The 13,217-nt window shown below is 46.8% G+C and overlaps 1 protein-coding gene across 1 annotated transcript in view; it reads right to left on the bottom strand.

The window, feature by feature from the left end:
- KREMEN1 (kringle containing transmembrane protein 1) overlaps positions 1–13,217 on the bottom strand; it is a 74,294-nt gene that overhangs the window by 39,150 nt on the left and 21,927 nt on the right. The window lies entirely within an intron of this gene.

The raw sequence follows: 13,217 nt of genomic DNA on the forward strand, positions 1-13,217 counted from the left end.
CAATACAGTAAAATTCCACACTTCTGAGGGTTTCTGTGCCTTTGTTGGGTCAAAAGTATTAATGAATTCAGCTATAATGCTCAAGCACAGGAGATTCTTCAGGAGTGATTGAGAGGACAACCCTGTCGGCAAATCTTTATGAAAGAAAACAAAAAGGGCCTTTTTACACACTATGCAGGGAAGTCCAAAGGGACTGTAGGACTATTGAGAATTTACACCACCAAAAAAGGTACTTGTCCAGCTAACTTCCTAAAAATGATCGACTGATTCTTGAACTCTTAAAGATGCAGTACTATTACTGGATGCTACTGAAAGAGAGGGTGCTGCCAGCAGGGTATCCTCTGTGAGAGTTCTGGGACTCTGGAACATGGTTCCTGCATTAATATAAAACAGCCCAAACTTGATGACTTTCTCGGCATGCTGCAAAATAAATTTATTTTACAGCGTTTGGGGGAATGTTTGAGTGGGTTAGGGAAGGGGTCTGTTTTGCAGCTTTGATTTATTGCCTGGTTGGGCTAATTAATTATTTGTATACGATATTTTTGCTGCTGTATGGTATCACTTACAATTGCAAATCTAATTAATTGTTAGCTTTCTGTTTGGGCATTTTAAAAATTATTTTAATCTAAATGAAATAAGAGAAGACTAACAGAATAAGTTCATCAGGCATTAGCCTTTCACTTCTGGAGGGTTAAGTTCAGACTTGCCCTCTGTCCAAAACCAAAGCCAGCTACTTATCTCTTCTTGGAGAACATTTGTCACTGTCAAAATTATCCTACAATTTGCCATGACCTGCCTTCTGTGTCTGAGACACGCTGGACTGAAGGAGCACATATGTTGCATGGTAAGGTTAGGGTGAACTAGCAAAGCTTTGTGGGAGATCCAGCATTAGAACTGCAAAGGATATTGCAGCTAAAGAATGAGGAGCTAGAAACAATTGCCAGAATTAGGGGAGCATGATAGTAATAGCAGGGTTGCTTCCAGTCAGGATCTGAGATGCATTGGTAGAGGTATTGGGGAAGGAAGGCCTAAGAATAGGATAGCAGAGGTTATTTTTTGTCAGGACTGAGGTATGGTGGCAGAGCTTGCTGGAGGCTGGTGGATGTGGAAATATATCAGCAAGGGGCTGTTCTAGTTGATAAAGGAGGTCCATTGGTGGAGCTGTGAGAGAGAAGCTTGTATTGTGATAATAGTCTTTTTCTCATCTTAGCAGTTTTGGGAAGTGTTTCTGTTGTACCTGCTATCTGGACATCAAATAGTTTAAATTAAATCATGCTAATAGGATTTAATGCAGAAACATCTTAAAATGCAAGGAAAGTGTAGACAGATGGTTGTTAATAGCTTTGGAAATCTTGCCTTGGTTCCCAGTGGTTGCATGGAGACAAAGAAGAAATGAGTGTCCCTCAGGTCTTCAACTCCACAGTCTGCCTAATTCTGTTATAGCAGAAATGAGGTTTTAGAGCATTATGAGATATTTCAATTTCCTAACACAAAAAGTGTTGCAACCAACACAGGGGAATTCTATATTAGACCTTGTCTTGACAGATAAAGAGGAATTGATCACAGAACTAAAAATTAATGGTAGATTAGGTACAAATGATCATGACTTGATCACATTTGTAATGTGCAAAGAGAATACAGTCCAAACCAATAATACATAGCTTAGGTGCTTTAAAAGTTCCAATTTTACAAAGCTCAAAACAACTATGAGCCAAATCAGTGTGGCAAAAGAATTCAATCAAAAAAATCTGAATGATAATGGGGAATTGTGTGTGGGAGATGGGGAAATTGAAAGTGATGAATATAAATCAGAAACTAGGAATTGTAGAAAATTGATAAAGAAAGCAAAGGGAAAAAGGCGAACTCCATAGCAAACAGAGTTACGGACACTAAGGAGAAGTTTCCCTCCTTAGTCGTCTTTTCTCCAAGCTGAAAAGTCCCAGTCTTATTAATCTCTCCTCACATGGCAGATGCTCCATACCCCTAATCATTTTTGTTGCCCTTTTCTGAACTTTTTCCAATTCTAATATATTTTTTGAGATGGGGCGACCACATCTGCATGCGGTATTCAAGATGTGGGCGAACCATGGATTTATATAGCAGCAATATGATATTTTCTGTCTTATTATTTATCCCTTTCTTAATGATTCCCTTTTAACAGCCGTGTTAGTCTGTATCCGCAAAAAGAAGAACAGGAGTACTTGTGGCACCTTAGAGACTAACAAATTTATTAGAGCATAAGCTTTCGTGGACTACAGCCCACTTCTTCGGATCCACGAAAGCTTATGCTCTAATAAATTTGTTAGTCTCTAAGGTGCCACAAGTACTCCTGTTCTTCTTTTAATGATTCCCAACATTCTGTTCACTTTTTTGACTGCCACTGCACATTGAGTGGATGTTTTCAGAGAAAAATAGTAAGATCTGTAAGAACATCTGGACAGCATCTTAAGGTATACAAGGTGAAGTGACAGGAATAGAGAAATTGCCAAAGAACAAAGGGACTGTAAACCAGAAAGGCGCAGAAGGATAATTGTTCAGTCAAGAAGCCAACAGATCACATCAAGGAATAGATGTGTGTACTTATGCTGGAAATCAAAACAGTAAACAAAGGTTGCACCAGAGTCGCTCAAGAGTAACTAAACATCCTAAGAACTTTCCCTCCAAACTCTGCGCTTACAGAGGTTGGCAACCAAGAAACTGAAACGGGAACTGTAGCGGGGCAGTCACCCCACTCCGACCCTGAAGGGGTTAAAACAACCCTGGGAAAGGACTGCTCCAGGGAGCCAATCATGGGCGGGCTTGAGGCAGCCAATCAGGGCCTGGCTGGGCCAGTATAAGAAGAACTCCTGGGGAGAAGGCAGGGGAGTCTCTCTCTAGCTGTGGAGAGAGAAGGACCTGGCTGCCGGGGAGCTCAGGATACTGAGTAGAACAGGGCTGGGGAAAGGCAAGAGGAGCTGGGGAGCTCCAGCCTGGCAAATCCCCAGGATGTGGGCCTTGCTAAAGGCCAAAGCCAGTACAGGGGTTGCAGAGGTGCAGCCCGGGCTTAGGCAGAGGGATCTGGTCCAACCCCCTTGCCAATCATGAATGGCCATTACAGACTGCAGTCTGCCCCAGAGAGCGGGGGCTAGATGATGACTGGAAGTAGCCACTGAGGTAAGATGGGTTTAGAGGGTTGGGGGTTCCCCTGGAAGGGGAGACCCAGAGCATGGGGGTATTGCTGGGGCAGAACCCTGAGGTAAAGGGCACTGGAATGCAGGAGGGACATGGGGCCAGTGGCAGGTGACACACTGGCCAGCAGAGGGTGCTCCAAAGCTGGAGTTGAGCTAATTCCCAGGATGACCAGCAGGAGGTGCCACGCCAGTGAGTCTCACTTCGCTACAGGAACATACAATGACAGGGTTTATGTTCTAGTGCATTGTATTTTCTAATTCAAAATACTTTTATTTCATACATGTAAATTGTTACCTAGAAAGTGAATTTAATTAGGATAATAGTAGTTAATATACAGTAGATAATCTTACACTGTAAACTAGTAAGGTTAAGTAGTAGTTCCTCCTACAACAACTATCTGATATGCTTGTGATTACTCATCACTTAACTAATTTCCACTTTACCCCAACTGATTGAGATAAAACACAATTTGGCCTCTAGATGACATCTGCCTCTCTTTAGTGCTCTGATTCAGACCAGCTCTCCATTGAACTCATATCTACCTGGAGAACAGATCTCTGATAAGAGGGCTCTTCAGTCAAGCAAAGAAATGTGATCCAGTGGCTGGAAGTTGAAGCTAGATCGGGGTTCTCAAACTTCATTGCACTGCGACCCTTCTTCTGATAACAAAAATTGCTTCACGACCCCAGGTGGAGGGACCCAAGCCCAAGGGCTTCAGCCCCAGGTGGGGGGGCTGTGATCTGAGCCCCACCACTAAGGGATGAAGGCCTTGGGCTTCGGACCCAGATGATGGGATTTAGGCTTCAGCTTTGACCCTGGGCAATGGGGCTTGGTCTTCAACCCCTGACAGTGGGGCTTGGTCTTGGTCTTTGTCCCCTGACCCCAGCCCTGACGACCCCTTTAAAATGGGGTTGTGACCTCCTTAGGGGTCTCGACCCACAGTTTGAGAACCACTGAGCTAGACAAATTCAGACTGGAAATATGGGATACTTTTTTAACAGAGAGTAATTAATCACTGGAACACTCTACTAAGGGGCATGGTGGATTCTTCATCAGTGATGAGTTTTTAAATTCAGATCAGAAGTTATGACCTAGGAATTATTTGGGGGAAGTTGTGTGGCCTGTGCAATATAGTTGGTCAGACTAGATGACCACAATGGTCCCTTCTAGCCTTGGAATCCAAGAATTTCCATGTTATAAGGATACTGTGCAATGAAACCTCTTCTCTCTTGGTATACAAATAAAGTATGACAAATATTCCAGCTAGGGTATGATTGTGGGACCTAGCATCTTTCTGACTAAGGATATAATAAACCTTTTCACTTTTACAGCATCTCCCATCCAAAGAACTCAAAACACTTCCCAAACATTAACAAAAGTAACCTCAAAACACTCACATGAGGTAGGTTAGTGGGGGGGGGGGGGGAGGGGAGAGAAGTGATTTATCCATTGTCACCCAGCAAATAAGTGACAGAGCAAGGAAGAGCACTCAGGTATCCTGCATCACAGTGATTGTCAAAGCTATTTACCAAGAGACTATAGTTTTCAAAAGATTCCATCAATCCTCCTTCAACATACCTGAAAGGCTATTTCTCAGCATAGTGATCTAACCAGTGAAGAAAAATGGCTCTGATATTCCAGTCACACTCCATTGTGAGGAGGAAAGCCAGCAGCTGAGCAGGCTTTCATAAGAAAAGGCTGTAGTTGGCAACTTAGTCAAATTCCTGCGGCTCACGTTCTAGATCCTTCTTCTTCGAGAAAGTAACGGACTTATTAGATAAGGGAAATGCGGTGGACCTAATATACCTTGATTTCAGTAAAGCGTTTGATACTGTACCACACAAGGAATTACTGGTTAAACTGGAAAAGATGGGGATCGATATGAAAATCCAGAGGTGGATAAGGAACTGGTTAATGGGGAGATTGCAGCGGGTGGTATTGAAGGGTGAACTGTCAGGTTGGAGGGAGGTCACCAGTGGAGTTCCTCAAGGTTCGGTTTTGGGACCCATTTTATTTAATCTATTTATTACTGACCTCGGAACCGATTGTAGGAGTGGGCTGATAAAGTTTGCGGATGACACCAAGCTGGGAAGTATTGCCAATTCGGAGGAGGATAGGGATATTCTGCAGGGAGACTTGAATGACCTTGTGAATTGGAGTATCAGAAATAGGATGAAATTTAATAGTGAAAAGTGTAAGGTGATGCATTTAGGGATGACTAACAACAATTTTAGTTACAAGCTGGGGACGCATCGGTTAGAAGTAACGGAGGAGGAGAAAGACCTCGGGGTCCTTGTAGACCGCAGGATGACTGAGTCGACAATGTGATGTGGCGGTGAAAAAAGCCAATGCAGTCTTGGGATGCATTAGGCGAGGTATATCTAGTAGGGATAAGGAGGTGATGCTTCCGTTGTACAAGGCGCTGGTGAGACCTCATTTGGAGTACTGTGTGCAGTTCTGGTCTCCCATGTTTAAAAAAGATGAACTCAAACTGGAACGGGTGCAGAGAAGGGCCACTAGGATGATCAGAGGAATGGAAAACCTGTCGTATGAAAGGAGACTAGAGGAGCTCGGGTTGTTTAGCCTGACCAAACGAAGGCTGAGGGGGGATATGATTGCTCTCTTTAAATATATCAGAGGGATAAATACCAGGGAGGGAGAGGAATTATTCCAGCTCAGTACTAATGTGGACACAAGAACGAATGGATATAAACTGGCCGTGGGGAAGTTTAGGCTTGAAATTAGACGAAGGTTTCTGACCGTCAGAGGGGTGAAATATTGGAACAGCCTTCCGAGGGAAACAGTGGGGGCGAAGGACCTGTCTGGTTTTAAGATTAAGCTAGATAAGTTTATGGAGGGAATGGTTTAATGGGATAACATGATTTTAGTCAAAGGAACAGCGTGCCATGGCAGGTAAATAGTATAATGGCTAATGAGGGTCAGGCTGGAGAATCTTGCCTACGTGCTCGGGGTTTTACTGATCGCCATATTTGGGGTCGGGAAGGAATTTTCCTCCAGGGTAGATTGGCAGAGGCCCTGGAGGTTTTTCGCCTTCCCCCGCAGCATGGGGCAGGGATCGCTAGCAGGAGGATTCTCTGCTAATTGAAGTCTCTAAGCCACAGGATTTGGGGACTTCAACAGCAGAGTCAAGGGAAAGGGTAGGGACGGCTTTGTGGCCTGCATCATGCGGGAGGTCAGACCAGATGATCATAATGGTCCCTTCTGACCTTAAAGTCTATGAGTCTATGAGATCACAGGGCTCTAACAATCACCAGAAGCTATTTTGGTGAGTAAGGTGAGATAGCAATTGATTATTAGAATCTTGCCCCATCAGTGTATCGCCTGTACTCTTCTAAGCTCTCCGAGAGGTTTTAAAACATTCACAACCTTACTTTGTACATTACAGGACAAAGGTCTCACCATTAGCATCCATGTCCTATGGCCAAAGGTGACTGCCAAAGCTGTTAATAAGAATACACTGAGTGGGGCCTATAGCAGTGTCATAGGGTATGTCTACACTATGAAATTAGGTTGAATTTATAGAAGTCGATTTTTTTAGAAAGCAATTTTATACAGTCGATTGTGTGTGTCCCCACTAAGTGCATTAAGTCGGCGGAGTGCATTCACAGTACCGAGGCTAATGTCGACTTTCGGAGTATTGCACTGTGGGTAGCTATCCCACGGTTCCCACAGTCTCCGCTGCCCATTGGAATTCTGGGTTGAGCTCCCAATGCCTGATGGGGCAAAAACATTGTCGTGGGTGGTTTTGGGTACATGTCGTCAGTCGCCCTTCTCTCATGAAAACAACGTTAGACAATCGTTTCATGCCTTTTTTCCTTGCGGGCGTGTACAGAAGTTGGCCAGGGCTTGACCCGCTCTGGGGCAGCGGGGAGCCACACCGACTCACTACCTGCTGGGGCTTGAGTGCTTTGTCTGGTGGTCGGGTCTCGCCCGGCAGCCCTTGCAGTCCTGAAAAATACAGGATGCCCGACCCCAGCTCAGGGCGGGCACCAGCGTTAGGTCAGGGCTCAGACCCTTAGTCAGGGTTGAGCAACAGTAAACAAAGTACTTAAGCCCAGGCCCTGGGTCAGGGCGGGGCAACAAACACTGAGGCAGAGCTCAGGCCCTCAGGCAGGGCTGAGCCACAGTAATAGGCCTGAGCCTCAACAGGCCTGGGAGAGAGGGAGACTGCCACCCACAGGTTGGGTGGCAGGGGGGACGCAGGTCCTTCCACTCCACTGCGTCCCAGCCGGGGGCCCTAGCAGCGGCAGAAGACCCACTGCTTCGTCAGTGGGGATCCTGGCTGCAACACACTGACGTCGGCTCTGGCAGTGCTGCAGCCAGACTGGGGTCAGCTGCCCCCGGGCTACTTCCAGACTCCCCCTCTGGGCCTACCTGGATGCTGGTGTCGGCCTCGGGGGGGATCCTGGAGCATGGGTTCATCTGGCCAGGGATCATTTGGCAAGTCTGGGAGCTCCTCTGGGTAGCAGGCGCCGGGCAGGCTCGGCGGTTCCTCTGGGTAGCAGGCGCCGGGCAGGCTCGGCGGTTCCTCTGGGTAGCAGGCGCCGGGCAGGCCCGGTGGCTCCTGGCAGTCACTCCGGTCCGCAGAGGTTTCCCAGCCCCAAGCTAGGCTGGAGACGTCTGGTCTCTCCGGCGGCTGGGGCCAGACTGAGTTCTGAGGGCCCGGCTCTATACTTCCGGGTCGCTGCCTGACCCTCTGAGGGGTGGGCTCAGAACTCCCTAGCTCCGCCCACTCCGGCCTCCGGATGGGCTCTTCCCCTTCCGGGGCAGCGGGGAGCCACACCGACTCACTACAGGGCACCATACTGCTTTCAACAGACGATGCAGTAGGACTGTTAACCTTCGTCATCAAACGATTGCTTCCGCTGCCACTCTGCTCTCCTGCTCTTGTCTCAATAGATAGCGAATTTCTCCATGTTGGCTGTCATGGGCTCCAGCTTCCGCTGCAACTCTGCTCTCATGAATCCACCTCACAGGCCCGCTCGTCGTTCTCTATTCTCATGGCATCTCTCTATAAATATCTATTCTCGTGGCATCCATTGTCAGCCACCACTTCTGCTGCTACTCTGATCTCCTGCAGACGCCATACCACGGAAAGCATGGAGCCTGCTCAGATCACCGTGGCAGTTATGAGCATTGTAAACACCTCGTGTATTATCCTGCAGTATGTTCAGAACCAGCAAAAGCAGGCAAGGAGGCAACGGCAGCGCGGTGACGGGAGTGGTGAGGACATGGACCAGACTTCTCTCAAAGTACGGGCCCCGGCAATTTGGACATCCTGGTGGCAATGGGGCAGGCTCATGCCGTGGAACGCCGATTCTGGGCCTGGGAAACAAGCACAGACTGGTGTGACCGCATAGTGTTGCAGGTCTGGGATGATTCCCAGTGGCTGTGAAACTTTCGCATGCGTAAGGGCACTTTCATGGAACTTTGTGACTTGCTTTCCCCTGCCCTGAAGCACAAGAATACCAAGATGAGAGCTGCCCTCACAGTTCACAAGCAAGTAGCAATAGCCCTTTGGAAGCTTGCAATGCCAGACAGCTACCGGTCAGTCGGGAATCAATTTGGAGTGGGCAAATCTACTGTGGGGGCTGCTGTGATCCAAGTAGCCAACGCAATCACTGAGCTGCTGCTATCAAGGGTAGTGACTCTGGGAAATGTGCAGGTCATAGTGGATGACTTTGCTGCAATGGGATTCCCTAACTATGGTGGGGCGATAGACGGAACGCATATCCCTATCTTGGGACCGGACCACCTTGGCAGCCAGTACATAAAACGCAAGGGGTACTTTTCAATGGTGCTACAAGCACTGGTGGATCACAAGGGACATTTCACTGACATCAATGTGGGATGGCTGGGAAAGGTACATGACGCTTGCATCTTCAGGAACTCTGGTCTGTTTGAACAGCTGCAGGAAGGGACTTACTTCCCAGACCAGAAAATAACTGTTGGGGGATGTTGAAATGCCTATAGTTATCCTTGGGGACCTAGCCTACCCCTTAATGCCATGGCTCATGAAACCATACACAGGCACCCTGGACAGTAGTAAGGAGCAGTTCAACTATAGGCTGAGCAAGTGCAGAATGGTGGTAGAATGTGCATTTGGACATTTAAAAGCACACTGGCGCAGTTTACTGACTCGGTTAGAGAACAATATTCCCATTGTTATTGCTGCTTGCCATGTGCTCCACAATATCTGTGAGAGTAAGGGGGAAATGTCTATGGTGGGGTGGGAGGTTGAGGCAAATTGCCTAGCCGCTGATTACGCGCAGCCAGACACCAGGGCGATTAGAATTGCACAGCAGGGCATGCTGCGCATCAGAGAAGCTTTGAAAACCAGTTTCATGACTGGCTAGGCTACGGTGTGAGAGTTCTGATTGTTTCTCCTTGATGATAACTCGCCCCTTTGATTCACTCTACTTCCCTGTAAGCCAAGCAACCTCCCCGCTTTGATCACTGCTTGCAGAGGCAATAAAGTCATTGTTGTTTCAAAATCATGCATTCTTTATTAATTCATCACACAAATAGGAGGATAACTGCCAAGGTAACCCAGGAGGGGTGGGGGAGGAGGGAAGCAGCGGGTGGGGTGGTGGAGGAGGGAAAGACAAGGCCACACTGCACTTCACAACTTATTGAATGACAGCCTTCTGTTGCTTGGGCAGTCCTCTGGGGTGGAGTGGTTGGATGCCCGGAGGGGCCCCCCCACGGCGTTCTTGGGCGTTTGGGTGAGGAGGCTATGGAACTTGGGGAGGAGGGCAGGCGGTTACACAGGGGCTGCGGCGGCGGTATGTGCTCCTGCTGCCTTTCCTGCAGCTGAACCATACACCGGAGCATATCAGTTTGATCCTCCAGTAGCCTCAGCATTGCATCCTGCCACCTCTCCTCTTGCTTCCGCCACCTCTCCTCTTGCTCATCCCTCCTGTCCTCGCGTTTGTTTTCTGCTTTCCTGGACTCTGCCATTGTTTGCCTCCACACATTCTGCTGAGCTCTTTCAGTGCGGGAGGACTGCATGAGCTCAGAGACCATTTCAGCGCGAGTGCGTGTTTTTTTTTTTTTTTTTTTTTTTACTTCTTATCTGTGCTAGCCTCTGGGACGGAGATGATAGGGGGAGCATTGAAACATTTGCAGCTGCAGGAGGGAAAAAAAGGGAGAGTATTCTTTAAAAAGACACGTTTTAGAGAACAATGGGTAGACTCTTTCACAGTGAACCAAGCTGTTAACATTACATAGCACATGTGCTTTCAGCACAAGGTCACATTTTGCCTCTTATATTGAAGGCCTGCCAGTTTTTGGAGGGGCTGCGGTTTTCAGGTTAACGTGCAGCACAAACCCAACTAACCCCCGCACACACCCAATTCTCAAGGATGATCTCTTCACCCCTCCCCCCCACCACTTGGCTAACAGCAGGGATGATTTCTTTTCAGCCACAGGCACACAGCCCAGCAGGAATGGCCACCTCTGAATGTCCCCTTAATAAAATTCCCCTATTTCAACCAGGTGACCATGAATGATAGCACTCTCCTCAGGATAACACAGAGAGATAAAGAACAGATGTTGCTTGAATGCATTCCAGTAGCTGTACTGGCCGCAAATGCATCCCAAGTCTTCAGGGCAAATTAATCATTATACATGCTTGCTTTTAAACCATATATTATATTTACAAAGGTACACTCACCAGAGGTGCCTTCTCTGCCTTCAAAGTTTGGGAGCCCGCCTTGGGAGGGTGTTGGCTCCAGGGTGATAAACAGTTCCTGGCTGTCGGGGAGAACAGTTTCTCTGCTTGCCTGCTGTGTGCTACCCTCCTCTTCCTCCTCATCTTCCTCGTCCACAAAATCCTCATCCCTGTTGTGTGAGACTCCCCACTTGCAGGAGTCCCCGAACAGGGGTGGGGTAGTGGTGAGGGCACCCTCTAGAATTGCATGCAGCTCATCATAGAAGCGCTATGTCAGGGGGTCTGATCCAGAGCAGCCGTTTGCCTCTTCGTTTTTTTGGTAGGCTTGCCTGAGCTCCTTAAGTTTCACACGGCACTGCTGCAGGTCCCTGTTATAGCCTCTGTCCTTCATGCCCTTGGAGATTTTTTTCAAATATTTTGGCATTTCGTCTTTTGGAACGGAGTTCTGATAGCACAGATTTGTCTCCCCACACATCGATCAGATCCAGTACCTCTGGTCGGTCCATGCTGTAGCTCTTTTGAGATTCTGGGACTCCATGGTCACCTCCGCTGATGAGCTCTGCATGGTCACCTGTGCTGATCAGCTTGCCATGCTAGCCAAACAGGAAATGAAATTCAAAAGTTCGCGGGGCTTTTCCTGTCTACCTGGCTAGTGCATCTGAGTTGAGAGTGCTATCCAGAGCAGTCACAATGGAGCACTCTGGGATAGCTCCCGGAGGCCAATACTGTCGAATTGCGTCCACACTACCCCAAATTTGACCTGGCGATGTCTATTTCAGCGCTAATCCCCTCGCCGGGGAGGAGTACAGAAATGGATTTTAAGAATCCTTTCAGTCGACAAAAATGGCTTCGTCGTGTGGACGGGTGTAGGGTTCAATTGATCTAACGCTGCTAAATTCGACCTAAACTCATAGTGTAGACCAGGGCATAGTTTCCGATTGTTTCTGTTATATTTCATGGCATACAGAGAAATTAGATAAAAACATAAATGATGCCTGCTGAAAGGATGCAACATAGAGTGTGAGAGAGAGGCTGCTTCCTAAAATTGAGTCACAACTCACCAATGCAAACTGACTACCATAGCATACTTCATTACACAGCCCCCTAGCATATAAGACCAAAGAGCCCACCCCCTTTTAAAATGATAGCCTACAATTCCAACAATATACCAAACCTTTGCACTGCAGATTTTTCAATAGCCTATCACCCTTTTTGGCTGTGTAGTAATCTGAGAAGTTGCCTCTCGCCCTGTATGTCATGGAGAGGACTACGAGGATGCCACATGGAGTTTCTGGTGAATACTCAAAGCCTTTAGAGGCCACGCCCCTGATAGTACACTAGTCTGACATTAGTGAGCTTGACGGTACCTATGTTTAAGGGGTTTTTGGACTGTTTTGGGGACAGAACATCCAGGTTTTTATGGAGTCTTTTTGTTATTTCTCTCCCCCCCCCCCCCAATTCTTGTGAGATGCTGAGGTGATATAAAAATGAGTAAATGCATAATGTAACAATAATGCTTTCCACTTCAACAGTGCTTCTCTCAGAAGTGGTCAGAACACTTCACAGATAACAGATGACTTGCATTTAAGAGGTTTAGAAGAGTTGGCCATAGATTTCTCTGAACCATTCATGTTGATTTTCCACAACTCTTGGAACATTAGCTTTCTTCCAGTCTTCTGGAACTTCTCTAATGTTGTGCCAATATTTTAAAAAGGCAAACAAAATGAGATTACCAGTTTGGTTGATAAAGGTAATAGTGTTGCTGCAACATACTAAGACTTCTGCAAGGCATTTGACTTGGTACTGCACAACTTTCTGATTAAAATCTAGAACGATATAAAATCAACAGTATACATTAAAAGGATTAAAAAGCTGGCTAACTGATAGGTCTCAAAATGTAATTGTAAACATGGAATCATCATTTAGCAGGTATGTTTCTAGAGAGGTCCTGAATAGATCAGTTCTTGACCCTATGATATGCTTTTTAACATTTTTATCAATGACCCGGAAGAAAGCATAAAATTATCACTGATAAAATTTGCAGATGACAAAGAAATTGGGGGAGTGGTAATTAATGATGAGAACAGGCCCCTGATAAAGAGCAATCTGCATCACTTATTAAACTGGGTGAAAACAAATATGTGTGTTTTAATACGGCTAAATTTAAATGTATATATCTAGGAACAAAGGATGTAGGCCAAACTTACAGGGTGGGGGATTCTATCACAGGACATAGTCATGCTGAAAAAGATTTGCGGATAACCAGCTAAACAGGAGCTCCCAGTGCAGTGATGGGGCTGAGAAGGTAACGTGATTCTTGAATGTATAAACGGGAATCTCAAGTAGGAGTAAG

Source organism: Malaclemys terrapin, chromosome 16 (assembly GCF_027887155.1).
Source record: "Malaclemys terrapin pileata isolate rMalTer1 chromosome 16, rMalTer1.hap1, whole genome shotgun sequence".
Classification (NCBI taxonomy): Eukaryota; Metazoa; Chordata; order Testudines; family Emydidae; genus Malaclemys; species Malaclemys terrapin.